The sequence below is a fragment of the Squalius cephalus genome (assembly GCF_949319135.1).
Source record: "Squalius cephalus genome assembly, chromosome: 2".
Lineage (NCBI taxonomy): Eukaryota > Metazoa > Chordata > Actinopteri > Cypriniformes > Leuciscidae > Squalius > Squalius cephalus.
Window position 1 is genome coordinate 54,570,387 of NC_137123.1, and position 14,222 is coordinate 54,584,608.

At 37.0% G+C, this 14,222-nt stretch overlaps 1 long non-coding RNA gene across 1 annotated transcript; it reads right to left on the bottom strand.

Annotated features, from left to right (window-relative positions):
• Positions 1-1,417: 1,417 nt before the first annotated feature.
• Positions 1,418-5,584, bottom strand: LOC307150500. The gene is made up of 4 exons (XR_013819738.1): positions 4,917-5,584; positions 4,604-4,767; positions 2,939-3,052; positions 1,418-2,086 (listed from the first exon to the last, which is right to left on the bottom strand). It is a non-coding gene; the product is annotated as an uncharacterized lncRNA (long non-coding RNA).
• Between the last annotated feature and the right edge of the window lie 8,638 nt (positions 5,585-14,222).

The window sequence follows — 14,222 nt, forward strand, 5'->3', positions numbered from 1 at the left end:
GTCCGTAACACGTATGTAACAGACTCGGCTTGTTACACATGTGTAACAGTAGCTGCCTATTACATGTGCGTAATTACAATCTGTAAGTATAGGCTGTTCCATAACTTAGTTACATGTTAAGTACATTTTGTTACATGTTATTACAAAGTCTATTACTAAGTAATTAATTAAGTAATTACTCTGTATCAAGGGTACCGTAAAATAAAGTGTTACCGGGTTTTGTTTAGGGTTAGTTGCATGTAATTATGCAAAATGTATAGTTATTACTACAGTAACAACATGTAACATGTAAAAAGGATACTGTAAAATAAAGTGTTACCCAAAAATCACACCTTTATTTGTAAATAATGTAATTTAGTTTCAGAAAAAATGGAGAAAAGAAAGCTGCTGGAGGAATACAGTGCATCCGATAAGAACAGGAGTCAGTCAGCTCCAGGCATGCTGTGACATGCGACATCAGTGGCTTGTAGTGTTGGTGGTTCTTTGGTTCCAGTGTAGACGGTGTTAGAAAGTAGCTGCAGTAAACAGTGAGGCAGCTGACTAGAAGCAGAGCAGTTTCCTGACCTAGTTATTCTGTTCATTGTTTGCATTATTTGTATTATTAGGACTAAATCACTAACTACTAACCCTTATGAAGAGCATGTTAGCCTATAGATATATCTGTCAGTGTGGTGGTGATTCAGATCAGTGGTTCTCTTTTACCCACTGCTGGTGGTTTAAAAACAGTGATAATTGTAAATAAATATAAAAAAAAACTAACTCAGGCAAAACGTGACAGCTTTTGAACGGTAGTATATTAAATTGTTATTTTATTTATTTCCTTTTTTTTTTACAGAAAGGTAAAAACGCATCTATTGTTAACATTAAAGGCTTGTCATTGTTTAAGGCTTGTCAAGTTAAAGGCTTGTCAGTTGTCAAATTATTCGGTGCAAATTCATCTGTTAATAATTGTGTGTTCCCTATCAGTCAGACACATTCAACATTGTTTCATAAGTGACTGACTATTGAGATGACAATATGGTATGCCAGTCACTTATTTCTTCAAAGAAAGGTGTTACATTAGTATCCAAGACGTTTGCAAATTAGGCTTATGCAGATACATTTTCATTTATAAGGGCATAATTTTTTTTATTATTATTATGTTGGAACTACTTAATGTCGGATGCTAAATCTGGCTCATGAAGCCAGGCCGGTCACCGTGATTTTGCCAAGTATGACACTCACTTAAAAATGTTGGGTTAAAAATAACCCAACGAATAACCCAACTGTGGATTGGTATAGCACCTTCCCAACTGTGGGTTATTTTAACCCAATGCATTGGGTTAAAATACAGTTGGGTTAAAATAACCCAACAGTTGAGTTAAATATTTATTTTTATTTATGACCTTATTTTAATAAATAAAATACAAATTGTTTTCAAATACAGATTGTTTATTTGTATAAACAATACATATGTTTCAACAAATATATTTTTCAATTACAAACTATATATTGGGGAGTCTAGCATTTAATGTAAATATACATAATTGTGTACATAAATTCAAAATGCACAAGTGTATACAACACACATAATAAATTCAAAACCTATGCAAATATGTACAAACAGTACACATTCAAAACCTACACAAAAATGCACATAGCATACATACAATTGTACAGCATAAAGCACACAAAAATTTAAAATGAACACTAAATTTAGAACTACACATTAATAACCTATACATTTAATTCAATAACCTATACAAATATGGACAGAATACACAAATTAATAACAATAAATCCTAATCACAACTTTATTAAAAGGTCTTCACTGTACACTGAATGCATTGATGTGTTAGTGTAAACATACCTTGAGTAATAAAACTACAAATACATATGTTGACTACTGGACCTAATGATGATGATGATCAAAGTTCTTAATGAGGCAGGACCTCCTCCAGATATATTAAAATTTGCATGCTACAAAAACTCCCAAAATGGGTGCAGAGGTCTTGAAATAGTTTATGTCATAGATGTAAAACATTTTTGAAACACATCAAGTCATGTGGATCCGGGCTTGTCTCACTGTTTCTCACTTGTCTCCAACCTTAAAAGAATAAATAATGTTCAGTTGTGCATGCACTGTGACAACATCAACAGTGTTAAATTATGAAAAAGTTATATCAAAGCAGAGCTGTATTGAATTAAATTATGGTCACTCTAATTAGTCATTACACCTGCTGTTAAATGGTTAGTTCACCCAAAAATGTAAAATCGGTCAATAATTACTCGCCCTCATGTCTTTCCAAACCTGTAAGACTTTCGTTCATCTTCGGAACACAAATAAAGATCTTTTTGATGAGTCTTACAGTATTCTGTCCCTCCATTGACAGCTACACAACTATCACTTTTAATCCCCAGAAAGGTAGCAAACACATCATAAAGGTAATACATGTTACTCCAGTGGTTCAACCTCAATTTTATGAAGTGACATGAGTATATTCTATCCCTTAACCATAATTTATCACTTTATTTACAACATATTAAACTCAAACGCATGTTCACGAGAGCACCTCGACATTAACATGTTGTGTTAATGCGCGAGCAGACGACAAGAGCGTGAAAGCAACAATTATGTATTTTTGCACAAAGCACTCGTGTCAGTTCATAAAATTGAGGTTAAACCACTGGAGTCACATGGATTACTTTAATGAAGTCTTTACTACCTTTCTGGGGCTTGAAAGTGGTAGTTGTGTATACTGTCAATGGAGGGACAGAAATCTCTCAGATTTCATCTAAAAGATCTTCTTTTGTGTTCTGAAGATGAGCGAAAGTCTTACAGGTTTGGAACGACATGAGGGTGAGTTAATCATGACAGAATTTTCTTTTTTTGGATGAACATGAGCTGAAGAGCAGTGTAATTTATCAAAATTGACTTGATAGTGTTGCTTTTACTTACAGGCCAAATGTCATTTAAGCTGCGCTTCATTTCAGCATATGTTGGACACACCATTTTTCCATTTGTGAGGTATGGCGATGATGGAAGGATGTCAGGCCATTTCTCCAGGATCATCTTTGAAAGACAAGAAAAAAACAGTTTTCAACTATACCACACATGTGTGAACCTAATTTCATATGCACTTAGACACAGCCAAAACAATTTTCCAAAATAAGACACCCCTTCCATATACAGTAGAGGGTATGCACTGACGTCACTTTCCCACCGAAGAGCTGTTGCGTGACTGGATTTAATAGGGGAAACTGCGAAAACGTGAGTAAAACAAACGATTATCAGTTTAAACTAAAGGTTGGACTCGATATAGTGTTCCTTACAACTTAACAAAGATCCAGTGATCTGTGGATATTGACATGCAGCCAGGAATCCTGTTTCCTGATATTTATATGAGCCTGATTTAGACACCAAAAAAAAAACTAATTTGCCTGTGAACGCTTTATATAACGACTATATAAGTCCGGGTGATCACTTCTATCAATGTTATATATATTATATCGTCCAGCCCTAAAACTTTTATAGTTTTTTGTCAATGTTTATTTAAAAACATCCAAATATGCGCTCCATTTGCTTCTCTGTACTGTAGTGATGGGTCGGTCATGAATGATTCGTTTATTTTGAACGAATCTTTAATATGACTCGGGACTACTGAGTCTGTACTGGAAACAGAAATTATTAGTTCATCTCTTGAGTCTTCGGGTTCGAGTCCGAGTCTTTTGTTCTTCCTGTCAGTCCCATAGAGGCTATGCTGTCAGTACCGGAAAGAGAAATGATTAGTTCATCTCTCGAGTCTTCGGGTCTGATTCTTCTCTCTGAGTCTTTCATTCTTTTGTCACATGACAGCGCTGGACACATAAATGAGTTACTAATTTTTTAACAGTAACATGCTACATTTTTGGTCTCAAATTATAGCTTTTTAATTTCTTTAAATTTATAATTTAAGAATTTCTGTTATGATGGATCTTTTCCATATGGATGAGGTACTAAAGAGTTGGTAATGCTTTAAACTTTATCTATGATGGGGCAAACCACTTTGATAAAGATATACATTATATATATATATATATAGTCTAATAACAACAGTTCCGTGACATAAAACTAAACGACTCGAACCCGAGAGATAAACTAATCAATTCTGTATCCGGTACAGCTATTGCATAGCTCAGCTTATGTAGTCACGTGTTGAAAGAAATGACTCGAACCCGAAGTCGATAGACTCGAAACGTGAACTAATCAATTCTCTATCCGGTATTACAGACTGCAAAGCTCAGTTTATGAGGATGTCACGGGATGAACGAACGGCTTAGATTGGGTAAACTAACAGACTGCATAGCCTGAAGACCCAGATAAATAAATTAATCGTTTCTGTTTCTCATAATTTGGCCTCTTCCTTGCATTGCATTTTTTTTCTTATTCTAAATGTGATCAACATTTGATGTGTTTGGGGAATTTGGCTATTGACATGTAACATTTAAATACATTCTGCTGAAATTAACGAAATGACTTGGAAAAAATATTTATTAATTTTTATGAATGAGATGCAAAGATCCAAGTTAGTAAAATGATCCGAACTTCCCACTACTACGTCACGTGCATACATATTAAACTCACCATTCCAAGAAAACTGTGAAGTCTGGGATATTCTCTAATGATTTCTTCAGCAGTTCTTGCAGTTTGTTGAGGTGGTGTGTGTCTCACGAACTCCTCGACTTGGCTGTGAGGACTTCTTGCTTTCTTTTGCCACTCAATCATTGTCAGTCATCAAACAGCTCAGACTATATTGAAATAAAAAAATACTGTATTGAAATTACGGAAGACAGCTAAAAAAAAAAAAAAAAAAAAAAACATAAGTAATTATCTGTACCTGGATCTGTAGTAGCCCCAGCACTGCACATTTCGTATCTCTAATCATTATTCAACTTACCAACTTGTTAGTAGAGGGACTCCAAGACCGGTGCCAGATAAGGAAGACATCCAAAATGTGTAGGCCTACTGTACACTGTCCAGGACCAGAGTTGAGAACCATTGTCATCCAGCAGCATAATACTTTCATTTACTCCTTTCTGTGTTGGAATGAAGCAGAAAAAAATAAATATTTTCAGAAAAGTAAACTAACTTAGTCCTTAAAAACTTGTTACTACAGTAAATCAAGGTAATCTGTGTATTGGAAAACATCAACTTTCTTTAACTAATCATGAACTAATCGTTTATTTGTTGCACAATGTTTCCCATTTCAATGTTGTTGGGAATATCTGCACTTTTTCATCTTTCTTTCATCTCGGGAGATTTCAGCGAATTCAAACGCTTCTCACTGCACCTCACAGCGCTGTTGTGGTGTCGTGTGACCGATGTCTGAGCTCGCGCCGCTGGGCCGAGCTGATAAATGGTCCGTGCACTACGGTTCATATGAGTAGAGCTCTTTCGTTCCGCATTTAGTGACAATTGTAGTCGCACCTGTACAAAAAAAGTACGTTACCAGTCTGGAGCACTGCTTCAGCTGTGACAGCTTAAAGTCCCTTTAAGACATTTGCTATCACGAATAAACAATTGCTATCCGTAAAACAGGCGTAATGCTAGTGATTTCAGACTAAGGCCTACTTAGTTTATTGTAGTAGGTAACTGGTAGTAAACGGTTTCGCTAGTATAATGTTATAATTAATTACTTTATTACTGCTAGCGACCTAACGGCGATAGCTAGGATTAATTTCCAATCGATCTCACTTCCCGGAGATCATTAAAACGGTCTAAAGAGAACTTCGTTTTTTAAAAATATAAAATTCATATTTAGAATAATTATATTCAACGTCTCAGTACACAATACTTAATGTTATATATACATAAAAACGATATGACTTACCTTTCATAATCAGGATGCAGCAGCAGCTCCTGCGTTGACTGTCTGTCACTGGACCGTTAAAATTTGAACCGTCGCTGCAGAAACCGTAGGCTATTTAACCCAACAGTCGGGTTATTTCTAGAAATTACCCAACGATTTTAAAAATGACCCAATATTTTTGGAAAATAACCCAACATATTGACCCAATATGTGTAACCCAACGGTTGGGTTACACAAATAACCCAACGTTTTTTACTGTGCATGTTCCTGGATCAACATATTTAGTTAGTCTTATCCCTATCCCTACCTCTAAACCTACCTATAACTTATCCCTAAAATCAGAGGGAAATGATAGGTGGATAACACTGATCGATGTAGAAGCATCTAACCCTGGTTGTAAGCCTAAACTTGACATAAACTGTAAACTTGTCCCTCAAATCTGATTGATTTGGTTGATTTGAATGTTGTTCCACAAAGATGTTAATCCAGGAACATGTTGTACTTCTGGAAATCACCAATCTAGATAGAGCTGAATGAAACAACCTTTCTGCATTGATCTCTCTGACCTCTATCATGTGGTAAAGATTAAATTTAAAACTTTACAATCTGGCTTCCCGCAGCGATGTCGTCACACTAATGCTCTGCTCGCTGACCTGAATGGATGAGACAGGAATTGTAACATATTGCAGTAATGGCTGAGTTAAATTAAGCAGTGGACTCAAACCTCTGTTTCCTCTAACTGGCCCATGATCTATGGTAACCGCAGGTGATAGTCACTAGGATATGGGAGTAATGATGTCACAAGGATAATTAAAAAGCAATCAGCCGAAGGAAGGCAGTGCAGGCGAATAAGGTTTGATTCATGTGACCTACCAATGAGCATTTCTATTAGGAAGAGGAGAACAGGTCTTTATCACAATTCACCCCAATCTCCTCTCTCCCTCTCTCTATCTTACTTTCCCTATATCTGTCTCACTCTTTTCCCATTCCTTTACTTCCCTCAGTAGGAAAGGCCGTATAAGTGAATGAAACACCTCCACGGTGACCGAGAACTTTTCTTCCTCGTGACATTACTAGTGCTGCAGCCGCCGATGAAGTTAACACCAACTCTATTACTACCGTCCATGAATAGAGCTGACCTTAGGTCACTGAGAAATTTCCAGCTTGCTCTGGTTCTCCGTCAACTGACTCCTACTGTAGGAAAGAGTCATGTGAGACGCATCAATAAAGAATAATTTACAGATCATGTTCCTCTTTCTTGGTTAGTGATCCTCTCAGTGCTATTGGTCGTGGCTGTGAAGCAGTATGGCTTTAGTTTATTCATGGGCATTAAGCTTTGATGAACGCACATATTTCACCTTTATGTCCTTCACTGAGAAGAGTAAAAGTGTAATGAAATGAAATCTCAGTCTCTGTTGGTCTGTAAATGAAGAGAACAGGCTGAGTTTGAACAGGATTATAGGCAGGGAATGCTTTTCCTGTTTTTCTAATTCCCTCCATGCTAACGTCCTTTCTTAATTTCTTCCTTCCTGTTTAGCAAGCAGAGTCCTGCACGGGTCTGATTTTGGTAAATCCGCACCCGCCCGTACCCGCAGTGCTTCAAACCGCATCCGACCCGTTTTCCGACAGCAGCACTAATTAAAATCCGCACCCGACCCGACCCGCACCCGAAATAAAATAAGTTTAGACTATCACATTATAGACACAATTACAAAAATGTTTATTGCCAGGTCATACAGAAGTTATTACAGGACAATTAACACAAGGACAACTTCAGCGAAGCTGTCAAAAGGCCGGTACATGAAGAACATGGCAAACGTTACCACAAAACTGAGTGCCTTATAACATTTTACCAATCGAACAGACGCGGCTACAACACTATATGCCACGCAATTTCGTCTAGCCTACATCTGATAATTTTGGGTTCAAACATGCCCTGCACACCACACATACTTAACAGTGTTAAATTTGAAAAATACTGTTCGATAGAACTGCTTTGTTACCACAGTTCCTGCGTGCTTCCTCGGCGATGAAGTTCCACATTTGCGGCTATCCAACACGAAAATGCATGCAGCAAATAAGCCTTTCACAATACTTTCTTCAGATAACGCCAAATTTCTCCCACATAGTGGATTTGATTTTTTATGACGTATTGTCGACAACTTTACAATCTCCACTTCTCTTCAACTCCTCAGCATCCATCTCAATGACTGCAAGCAGATCGCGCGCGCGCCCGCGGTTATGATGCATTTTTAAAAGTGAAAGTAGCCTATAGGTAACGATTCCTGGGAGGGCGTGGCGCGTCGGCACAAATAAACTGATGTGGATTTTAAATTATTTTATCAACTTGAAATACAGGCATATTTTTGTAGATGTGTTCCTAAAAATATGCAGATATTTTTACGTTTGCATGTGATTGTTTTAAACCCGTGTTTAGACCCGTGTTTCCCCCGTGTCCGACCCGACCCGCACCCGTATCCGACACGGTTGGATATTTTTCACCCGTTTGAGCAAAATTTGCGGGTCACCCGTTGGGTACCCGCGGGTACCGAACCCGTGCAGGACTCTATTAGCAAGATTAAAGGCAAAGATGTGCTTTTCCTGTTTACTAATTTCTTCAGTACTTCCATGCATTCTTACTTTCAATTTTTTTTCCTTCTTCATTCTGTACATTCTTCCATACTTCTTTTCTCAATTTCTTCCTTCGTTTAAAATGCGATAATAGGCAGAGATTTTACACAATTATTACTTCCTTACTTAATCCTTTCCTCCTTACATCATTCCTTGCATTCTTCTGTGCATACTTCTGTTTCCTTATTTCTTTCCTGTTTAACATGCGATTATAGGCAGAGATGTGCTTTTCCTTATTTGTAATTCCTCCCTTCCTTACTTCCGTATTTACTTCCTTGATTATCATTTTTTCACATAATTCCTTCCTGCCTTCCCATATCCCTTTTTTCCTTCTTTGCTGCCTTCCTCTCTTCCTTCCACCCATTGTTCCTTCTTTCTTTCCTTTATTGTGGTGCATGCAAACAATGTTGTTTCCTCAACTATTCAATTTTATTCTGCTTCTGCACAATTTTCTCCAATTACCTCAGCTCAATTTTATTTATTTATGAACAATTTGCGTACCATTACCAATTGTGTTGTGTTTTATAGATCATTTCAGTTTAGACATTTTATTTTTTCTGTTATTATTATTATTATTTTATTTTTTTAACAAAGTCAAGAGGTGTATAATACCTAATTGTATTCATCTGAATGACAGTGGCATGATTGGGGCATGATTTGATTTCTCCTGATAGAGTGTGATCCCTTTAAAAGCACATAGCTTGTATAATCATTGAGCATGTATGTAAAATCAGAGTCCATCTGTACAATCACAACAAGACTGGTCTTCAGTAAGTTGTGAGGTTTTGAAGGGTTTCAGAAAGACTTATACCACATGTGCACTATAAAAGCACACTCTGTTTAGCAGCGTCTTGTTGTTCCTCTCCGTTCTTTGTCTCTTTAGAGTGCCGTAGGTTAAGGGCATGTCATCAGAAAGCTATGCACTTTTTCATTCACACACAAACACTTGAAAACTCTCATATACACAACTTTCCCTCAGCCTTGAAATTGAGAGTTGTTTTAAAGGTTTATTTTTCAGCTTAGCCAACAGAACGTGGTGAATGATAAAAAAAAAAAAACCAGAGTTGTGGTCAGAATTATTGTAATCAAAAATGGCTGTAAAGATAAATCTGCATCGGCGAGGAAGAAAGTCTGAGTGGCCAAAGACTCTACCAGGATCACAGATGGAGAATTGCAGAGATTGGTTGAGTTTTGGGGTTAGAAAGCCTAAAAAAATAAAAAAAAATAAAAAAAACAGGTCTATAAAGTACCCCATGCCCATGGTTAAATATATTGCTGTATCTTTAATGTTGTTGGCCTATTTTTTTGCTGGAGGTCCTGGACATCTCGTTCAGATACATGGTTTCATGGATTCTAGCAAATACCAACAGATAAAAAATCAAAACCTGCCAGCTTCTGCTAGAAATCTTACAATGGGCCGTGGTTGGATCTTCCATCAGGACAATGATCCAAAACAAACATCAAAATCAACACAAAAATGTGTCACTGAGCACAAAATGAAGCTTCTGCCATGACCATCTCAGTCCCCTGACCTAAACCCTGTAGAAAATGAGTAAGGTGAACTGAAGAGAAGAAGCACCAACATGGGAATCTGAAGGATCTGTATGAAGGAATGGTCTCTGATCTCTTGTCAGGTGTTCTCCAAACTCATCAGCCATTAGAGGAAAACACTCTGTTATCAAAAGAAGGTTGCAAAATGTATTTAATAAAAGGGTGCCAATAATTATGGCCAACGTGTTTTGAAGAAAAACATTTATTTTCATACTCAATTCTTTGAAATGGATGAAAGGCAATCTAATGAAAGGTTAGATTTTTGCAAATCTTTTAAATGAAAGATCGAAAGGATAAACAGTGCAGATTTATTTTTACAGCCATCTTTGATCATATTTACCAGGGGTGCCAATAATTCTGACTACAACTAGATAGATAGATAGATAGGATACATAAGTAACCACACAAACATTGTTTTTTTCTGTTTGATAAGATGACTCACCTCCACTTTACACTTCCAGAGAGTGTTTGCCCTTATGTTGAGTTTGATGAGTGCTGCTACCCCTGCAGATTACACCCATGGCTAAGTGCTTATATCCACCCCCACCCCCCATTATTTCTTTATTTTTTTTTTAGCTAAGGTGGGTTTTACTCTGTACCAAATGTATGCTTGCTTATTAAGCCCAGCTTCTGTTGCTTTATTGATGATACAATGTGATAAGTGAAACTATGTACTTTGACCATGTTTGCTTTGAAAACAGATAATGTCTGATGGTTTTAGTTTATCTTTTACTTAGTTTTTCAACAATTGTTTCCTTTTTTTTTTTTACTATGATCACAGTATAACTGGAAAATAGACTATTTGCACAGCAGAATTAAAATCACCACATACTATTAAACACAAAACTACAAGTTGTAACACGCTTGTCTGCTGCTCAGGCTCACACCTGAAGCTGTCAGGCTGAGGAACCGGCTTTACTGTACAAACTGCACAAAGACAGAGGCCCTCTTCCAAAACCTAATGAGCTGTCTACCAATACATTTTACAACATCATAGGCACAATCCAGCAAAAGTTGTTTCAAAGCTAGTATCCATTAGCATTCCCATTTATCTGAATGGCAGTTGCACAGCTGGCACAGAAAGTAGGCTATTTGTCTGGCATCTTTGGCCATGGAACTGCAGAACTTATTTAGCCAACAACATGAGCTGCAGGCAAATGACATAACGACAATGCTGATTGGCTGATGACACCACAATAAATATTTAGCAGAATGCAAGGCTAATTTTGAATGGTCATCAAAGAAACAAGCTAACTGACAGTGTTGCATGCATCCTTCATAAAGTTCCAGAATATCGTGTTTTTGTACATTTGATTATACAATTTATGTAGTATTTCTATAGGCCTGGTTGAAATTTTCAGGTAGGTCTTTCATTTGCATCTTTGTTCTATTGTAGTTTTTTGTCTTATTGCATGTAATTAGTTTCTTTGTTCATATTTTACTATATCTATCTTACTTATGTTTGTTAGCCTATAGTATTTGGGGGGTTTTTTTGTGCTATTGAAATTGGTGATGAGACTTATGAAATTTCAATGGTATAACATTTTTTGATATAAAATCTTTATTTAAAGCAAAAACAACTATATTGTGATATACATCGTTATTGTGAAATAATATTACTCATATCGTGATATAAAATTTTGGTCATATTGCCCACCCCTAGAAAAGACTATCGCATCTTCCGTTTCATGCCGACTTTAAAAGACTGAGTTTGTGTGAAACCAAGCTGCTCTGAGATGCTGAAAACACAGAATCACGAATTGCTTGCAAGTTAGCATACACACTTCACTCTGATACATGCATTTATTTCATTAAATTGCAGCCATATCGCTATTTCGGATTTATATTGATTAATCATGCAGCCCTCGGGGTTGGTGTCTGTCCGGAGTATTTTAGTTCACTTAATCTATTTAAGTTTGAATACTGTCTTAGAAGGCAGCTGCCTATGTAGGAAAGCTGACTAGGTTTTGGAACACGTCTAGAGAGATAGAGAGGAGGAAAGGAAATATACAAGGAGCCAGAGAGGAATACGAGCAAATTAAAGACAGAGAAGGAAAAAGGTTGTTATTGTGAAGATTCGCACCAGTGCCTGAGAAGTTGTGAGAACAAGAAATGATGCTCAAGCTTCATTTCACTCTTTCTCACTCTCCCTCTCCTGTTCTTTCCACTATATTCAATCATCATTATGCCTATCTCCCAAAGTTAGAGGCAAAGAGAAATCTTCCTTCTCTGTTGCAAATCCTGCAGTCTGCAGAGGCTTAGACACAGACTAGTATCATTCATAACTAATGTACTATGTGCCGAAGATGTTTTTTTCGTACTCTGTGTACAGTGCATCTGTTTTCAGCTGTTACCAACAATTGCCAATATAGTTCTGGTTGAAGAATATACAGTGACCGTTAAAATACAGATTGTATTCCTTTGTGAATGCCTACCAAAGTAATTCATGATTGATGACTCTAAATAATAGGTTGACGCCTAGATGACACAACAAAACTCAGATGTGCTCATTAGTTCATCTAGAAGATGAATTTCTCTGGACGGAAAATGTCTACGAAACATACTCAATATAGAGTCTTCTTTTTTATTAAGAAATGTTTATTCACAGAACTTGTTGACTTACCAAATCAATTACATAAAGCAGGCCATGCAGCTCATAAAACAATGGACTAAATTTAGATGCAATTTAGAGAAATAAAAAACAACAAAACAAGTTGAAGTGAGGAAAAGATGCCTACGCATATCCTACACATCCTCTTATGGGTCGACAACAGAGCTGGTGCTCTCTCCTCCAGCTCAGAAAGGCTGACGTGTAACTTTATGAGCTCTCCATACATTATCTATATGCTAATGTACGGAAGGTCAACGAGGAATGAGACAAGAGGGTAAGATAAAGGAGGGAGCTGAAAGAGGCAGCACACATGTATTGTAGGAGAGAGGAGAAAAAGGTTGCCGTATTGAAGTGCTGCCACGGGGTTAGTGCTTTAAATCTTAACAATAACCTTTATTGTCTGCCCTGCAATAACTGCTCTCAACCTCTGCCACTGCAAAAGAGAGAGAAATGGGATGATGTTGAATGTGACAAGTAATGGATAGGAAAAGAAGAAACACTCACTTATACACTCACATATAAAGGAAATGAAAAGAAATGAGACCTTGCATCAGAACCAGACAGTCTTCTCTGCACTTTATTTTGATGGACCCTTTTGAACATTCTGTTGACTATAAGTAGCCTAACTTTCTATCCCATTTTTCTCTCTCTCTACATGTCAACTAACTCTCATTAGAGTATTAGTTGACTATCTGCTTAAAGGGGAACTATTTTTTAGCTTAATTTACCATAACTGAACAGCTTCGGAGTCATTGGAATGGTTATATTCTCAATGGTGGTCTTCTCGCACCCCCTAGCGCCTGTGAGCGGGAAAACCACCTCCAGCCGCCGTCCTCAGCGTCAGGAAGTATCGCGTGAAATCAGGTCTCGCGATGTAACGAATTGCTTTACGGCACTGCACACATACACTATCTAAACATTTATACGCTAGCCTTCTGTGTATCATACATACCTCAGTGGACATGGCTCCGTGCGTTCGCCAGCTTCTTTGAAAACAAATGCACATGACCAGAGGGAGAAGATGGGAGGGGGGAGAGTCGCCAATGAGTTTTGACGACAGTGTTGTCATATCTATTCCGAAGCTGTAGGGGGAGCTCTATAGAGAAACCCACGAGCAAAAAGCGAGAAAACAGTGAAGAAATTGCCAAAACTGCATAGCACCGCTTTAATATCTGCTAATTCTTTATTGTGATGGTCCTCCAACTTACATTCTGTTGACTATAAGTGGCCTAACTTTGTGACTACTAACTCTCGTTAGAGTATTAGTAGACTACCTGCTTAATATCTGCTAACTCATTGATTGATTGATTGATTGATTGTAAATTTTCATCAAAAAAAATAAAAATAGACAAGTAATAGTGCAGTCACAAAATTTGGCAAAATTTTGCAAGCAACAAAAAAAAAACATCCATTTTCTTTTTTCAATAGTGTGTCAGTGTTGGGTAAGTTACTCTTAAAAAGTAATTAATTACAAGCTACTAATTACACCTTCAACAAGGTAATTAGATTACTGCTGTAATTACTCTCTCTAAAACGTATTGCATTATTAATTACTGTTTTAATCCTATATTAACCTCAGACAGTTGAACAATGCAAGGATA